At 35.1% G+C, this 6,501-nt stretch overlaps 1 protein-coding gene across 11 annotated transcripts in view; it reads right to left on the reverse strand.

Annotated features, from left to right (window-relative positions):
* Positions 1-6,501, reverse strand: part of MCTP1 (multiple C2 and transmembrane domain containing 1) — a 464,000-nt gene that overhangs the window by 291,750 nt on the left and 165,749 nt on the right. The gene's annotated exons all lie outside the window — the stretch shown is intronic.

The following is a 6,501-nucleotide window of genomic DNA, read 5'->3' on the forward strand; positions in this document are numbered from 1 at the left end:
AAATGGACAAAGTAGCTTAACCATAACTACCAGGTTAAAACAACTCCCTTATCATCCTATCTTCTCTTAAGCCACGTGGATAAAAATCCAATGAAATACAGTATAAAAATCAATATTTAAGCTCAAAATAAACATTTCAAAAACATCTTCACTGTTAACTCTTAGGCCCTCAAGGAGATGGAACAGGGGCAGGGTCTTGGTTGAGCCTCTCTAGCCCTCAAGAACTGTTAGGGAGTCACCTAGATAATGAGGTGTGCCTTATGCCACCAAAGAAACATCTGGGAGACATATTCCATAACACTAGGGTTAAATTCTCCTTTTACAGCTCAAGAAGACACCCAATCCTGTGACAGCGATTCTACCTATTGCCAAGATGACTCCCCACTGCTTAGGTCGGGACTTCCCTGACAGCATTCCTTTGATCACCAGGACTTCCTCCTTAGGTTATGAAAAGTGTGACATCTCCAGTCTTCTGTCTATAAGGGTTGATCTATGAGCTCTTGGTCTCAGCCATCTCCTATCCTCGACCAAGTGGTTTTAAGTAGAAATATGATAAAATATATATTTGAGAAATATTGTCTCTACACATGATCAAAAGAGTACAAATTAAAAGATAAAGAAACAAACTGCAAGAAAGTAAGCTAAGACCAATGCATTTGTGCATAATACTGAGTAAATTTTATTTGAAATTTCCAGAAAGTAAGTAGGCTATTTTCTGTTACTTCTATAAAGTTTTGAACTAAGATTCAGCATTTCTAGGTAAACCTTAATATTGAGTTAAATTAATTCCAAATATTTTAACAGGTACTTCTCAAAATGTGGTCTACACACCTTCATCAGCACGTTACCATGGCAGTGTCTTGAGTTCCACCACAGAGGCACTGAATCATTCAGTCTCTTGGGGATGGCACCCAGGGATTGGCCCAGTGAGATTTTTATGTATATTAGAATTTGAGATTGGAAATGCTTTTACGTGTCTTGGTAGTTAGCTAAAACTTCAAACATTCTCCCAACCCTCCTTTTCTACGTATTTACAAATAGATTCTTGGTTTCCAGTTCCCAATCTAATAGCTACAATTTTAAGATCCAACACTACCATCCTAAAGCCTTTGGAGAGTCCTCTGCTTCTAGTTGCAGCGAGGGGAGTGAAGGGGCCCTAGGCTGAAGAGCTGTGGCTCTGGTGGGTGGTGGCGTTCAGGAATCAAATGAGTAATGAACAAAGGAAGCATTATTCAACATGTTTGCATAGGGGCCCCAGGTTAAATGTATGATACTGGACTATAGGAGTTTTAATGTGGTTTCTAAACACAAAATTTCATTAAATAGGTGATTGACAATTGAACCCAAATTTTAGTACTAAAAGAAAATCCTGGGGTTTTCACTTAATTCTGGCTATGCAACAGTTAAATTAAAAGAAACTAATTTAATCTCTACAGGGAAAAGCATTTTACAGCTTTCTTTGCCTCAGAAAGTTACCCCAGCAAGTAAAATGTGACAAAGGAATACAATACTAAACTAATTCTATCTCCTTTTTAAAAAACAATAGATCTATTTTAGACACAAAACAATATATTTGTGAATGTTCCATATTCTTACATGTAAATCAGAGAAATAAAAACAATGCTTTGGAGAAATACAAACCAAAATTTGAAGTGACAGAATTCTTTTCAGATATTTACAAGAACATAATATTTGCTATTTTATGGGCTTAAATAAGCATATATCCTCCCACTTTAAGAATGAGAAGCAGCACAGACCCTGTAAAATCATGCACTCCAAGTAGATATCAATTCAAGGTATAATTGTGCTTATGAATGTGCTATTCGCATATGAATATAAAACTATGACTAAACACAGGTCATGAGCTTCATGGTTTTTGGGGAGGGTGGTAGCAGTAAAGAGTGTAAGCACTGCCATCCATAGCCTCTAATTTCCACTTCTCCAGTCTTAATGTGCAGAGGAAGTACCTGGAGACTTTGCCAAAATGCAGACTAGGATTCTGTGGTCTGGAAAGAGGCCTGGCCTCCCAGGACATTTACAGACCACACTTTGAGAAGCAAGGCTCTAACCTCTGTTCTTTGTGTTGGAAAGAAGAGGAGAGGAGAAACTAAAGAAACACTAAAAGGAGGAAAGCAACATTTATTGAGTACCTACAGTGTGCCAAGCAGAGAGTGATGGACTTTGATTCACAAATCACAACACAAACCCTTCTGCCTGATATTGTACCCAAGTGTGGCCTCCACAATTCAAAAGACAGAGGAGAAATCAGGGAGCCAGTCAACCATTCACAAATTGTTTGAAGGCAAAATGCAGATCCTTGAAAGGAAGATAGAAGGAATGTATTATGTAATAATAAGATTGAACTTAAAACTAAAAAAGATATTAGCAAGCTGATAAAAATCAATTGTCTTCTATATCCATGATTAAATGTTCCAAACTTGCCCTATCATAAGAATCATGTGGTCAGGCTCCACAGTGACCTGCTGAATCAGCCCAGGTTGGTTTTGATCATTCTTCTAATCTATGAGTTCAGAAAATACTGGGTTTTTATTTTGGTTTGCTTTTAGGCATTTTGAATGTTTTGAGCTTAAACTGATCTTATTCTGCTCTAATATTTTCGAAGAATAAGATATGATAGAATAGAGTAAATGAGCAGAATAAAGCTCTCACAGCTCCAGGCTCCTGTCCAAGGTTACCCAGTTAGTTTTAGTGAATTCAGGATGGATTTCCATGTCTCTAGAGACCAAATTCAATTCATCATAACTGTAAAACTAAATAAAATCATCTTAAAAGAGAGAACAGTAATCAGGAAGACACTTCTTGAGAATTTTTTGAAGAATAAACCATATAAACCATGATTCAAGTGAGCAACAATTATTCTGTGTAGGAGAGACAGTATTAGGTCCTGTGGGAGACATAAAAGTAGACAAAACAAAACTCTCTCCAATTCTTACTTAGATATCTGAGGACCAGGTATCACCTGTTTGACAAATGTAATCAAGATTCTTATACCTACAGTGGAACCCTCCAGTGTTTACCCCTCCTCATTTACAGAACAATTTGGCTCAAACTAACTTTTGATGTGATATGCTTTATCACAGCAGAAGCCTCTCTACCCTCCAAGGCATTGACTGTCAAATGCCCACTGCATGGAATACAATTATTGGGTACTAATGGGAACAAATAAGAAGAGACACAGACCCTCAGAGAGCTGGCAGATACAAGAGAAAAACATAAATCTACAGTGTATTTTTATTACCATCTATTTGATACATACTCTGGAGTTATGATATTTATTTCTTTTGCTACATCTTCATAGGCTGGTCATTACTAATAAAGCAACCCATAGGTGTTCAGTGGGATCCTTTTGTGTTGGCTTGAAAAATTAGGTTTCCCAATGGGCTCTTTCGTATGCTGTAGATATTTTTATTTACTGGATTCTGCCTTTTTTGTAGTTCTTCTTCTGGACTAATCAAGATTATTTTCAGTACTTATTTTCCATAACATATATACAGGCATGTATTGATTCATTTGCACAAATGCATAAAAAGTATTTGACAACTCTGGGAGTATTGCAGATCAAGGGAAATAGCTGATAGTACTATTAATAATCAGCATTTACTGCGTGTTTACTATGTGCCATGAACTTTTCTAAGCATTTTACAAATACTGACTGATTTAATCTTTATAAACAACTCTTTAAGAGACTGAGACAAGAAGAGCTTAGGCAATGTGCCCAAGTTTATGTAACCAGTAAGTTAGCACTCGAACCTAGACAATTTGACTAAAAGTACATCTCAGAGGCAGTATTAATCTTCGAGCCTTTTTACAGGATCCTAAGAAGCAATATGGTGTGATAGAAAAGGCACTGGCTTTAGAGTTTGACAGATGTAGGTTTAATCTTAAATCTACCACATACTAGTTGTGTTACTTGGGGTAAGTTACTTAAAATCACTAGGCCTCAGTTTCCTCAGTTGTAAAACAGGATCAATAATATCCATTGGGCAAGGTTTCAGAGATAATTAGAAGCAATGTACAAAAAGAAAACTAGGATGATGCCTGGCTTATAAGCAATGAATAAGCAATAGCTATTATGACTGTCTTAATAAAAATTAATATTTTGACTTGAATTAAGGTTAGCATGGTACACATCAACTTTCATCGCAATATAAATTATGTAAGATAAAAATGACAATAAATGTCTATGTGAATATTTATATATAATGAATACTATGTACGTCATAGTATATATTTGTCATTGATTAAAAATATAAAAGTCAGTGTTACCAAACAAAAGAGTAGAAGTAGATTATCCACGACTTGAAATATTATTTGAAATAGTGAATGCAATGATTTCCTTGTTGGCTTCATTTTCCATATATTTAATGTTCTAGCTAAAGGGAATTATTAGCTCTTAATACATCCACTTGATGAATGCTTATACTCATTAATGATTCTTTCAAAATTCTTTAATTGAGGTATATCTTGCTAATATAAAACTTTTTAAAGAAAAAAGTGTGGGTAGAAACATGTTTAAGAAAAATGTAGTCGGGAAAATCAGATCATAGTAGTTAAGCTATCAGTGATTTTGTAGTTATAACTCATGGGCTTCTTACCTAATATTTGCAAGTATATAATCTAGGTAAAATGTGTGTTATCAAAATGACATTTTAAAATATAAAAAAATAGATATAATGATTTTCCTACTTAAGTGATTTATCAAGGACTAATTCATAATGTAGATATAATGTTTTCTTGATATAGGCTATTTATTCCTTAGCAGTGAGTAGGCTGGGCAGAAATTGGTCTTTCACTCTCTGAGTTTCACTGGTTAGTGTACATCTGCATTGTTCATGACACATTGGCCTCACCTGGCATTCCAACTCTAGCACTGGGGTCTATGTTCATATCATGCTTCATGGTAATAATTGCTATGTTAATGACCTTGCCCTTACTCTTGCCAGTTTTCTGGGGAACTACTACTTCCCAAATCCCCAAATACTTTTTCTCTGTCCAGGGTTTCCATTAAAGGGAATGAATTCCTTCATCCTACCACCAATCTCCCATATGTATTTCCAGGGACTGATCTCAAAGATATAATAGTAAGTATAAAAAGAAGCACAGAGACACCCCATTGACCCCAATGGATAGATCTTCCAGGCAAAGAATCAACAAGAAAACAATGGGCCTAAAAGACACGCTAGACCAGCTGGATTTAATGGATATTTTCGTAAATTTTACCCCAAAGCAGCAAAATATACATTCTTCTCAAGTGCACATGGAACATTTTCCAGGACAGACCACATGTTAGGACAGAAAATAAGTCTCAGTAAATTTAAGAAGAATGAAATCATATCAACTGTCTTCTCCGATCACAATGGTATGAAACTAGAAATCAACTACAAGAAAAAAACTGGAAAACACAATAACATACGGAGGTTTAATAAATGCTACTAAACAATAAATGAGTTATCAAAGAGATTAAGGGAGAAATAAAAATATATCTAGAGACAAATGAAAATGAAACACAATGACTCAAAATCTATGAGACACGGTGAAAGCAGTCCTAAGGGGGAAATTCATAACAATACAGACCTACCTCAAGAAACGAGAAAAAGCTCAAATAAACAATCTAACCTTAAAAGAACTAGAAAAAGAATAGCAAACAAAGCCCAAAATGAATAGAAGGAAGGAAATAATAAAGATCAGAGCAGAAATAAATGAAATAGAGTCTAGAAAAACAATACAAAAGATTAATGAAATGAAGAGCTGGTTCTTTGAAAGGATAAACAAAATTGACAGATCCTTACCCAGACTCATCAAGGAAAAAAGGGAGCGGACTCAAATAAATAAAATCAGAAATGAAAGAGAAGAAATAACTACAGACTCAACAGAAATACAAAAGATCATAAGAAAATACTATGAGCAATTATATGCCAACAAATTGGACAATCTGGAAGAAATGGATACATTCCTAGAAACATACAATCTCCCAAGACTGAGTCAAGGAGAAACAGAAAATCTGAACCAACTGATTACCACCAACGAAATCGAATCAGTAATCAAAAGCCTCCCCAAAACCAAAAGTCCTGGACCAGATGGCTTCATGGGTAAATTTTACCAAACATTCAAAGAAGAATTAACACCTATTCTTCTCAAACTATTCCAAAAAATTCAAGAAGAGGGAAGGCCCCCTAACTCCTTTTATAAGCCACCATTGCCTTGATTCCAAAACCAGAAAAACACATTACAAAAAAAGAAATAATAGGCCAATATCTCTTATCAACTTTGCTGCAAAAATCCTCAACAAAATATCAGCAAACTGAATTCAGCAATACATTAAAAATATCATACACCATGATCAAGTTGGATTTATTCGTGGGATACAAGGTTGGTACAATATCCACAAATCAATTTATGTGATACACCACATTAACAAATTAAAAACCATATGATCATATCGATAGATGCAGAAAAAGCATTTGACAAAATCCAGCATCC

Source organism: Pteropus vampyrus, unplaced genomic scaffold, assembly GCF_000151845.1.
Source record: "Pteropus vampyrus isolate Shadow unplaced genomic scaffold, Pvam_2.0 Scaffold11, whole genome shotgun sequence".
In the NCBI taxonomy this organism is placed as follows: Eukaryota; Metazoa; Chordata; class Mammalia; order Chiroptera; family Pteropodidae; genus Pteropus; species Pteropus vampyrus.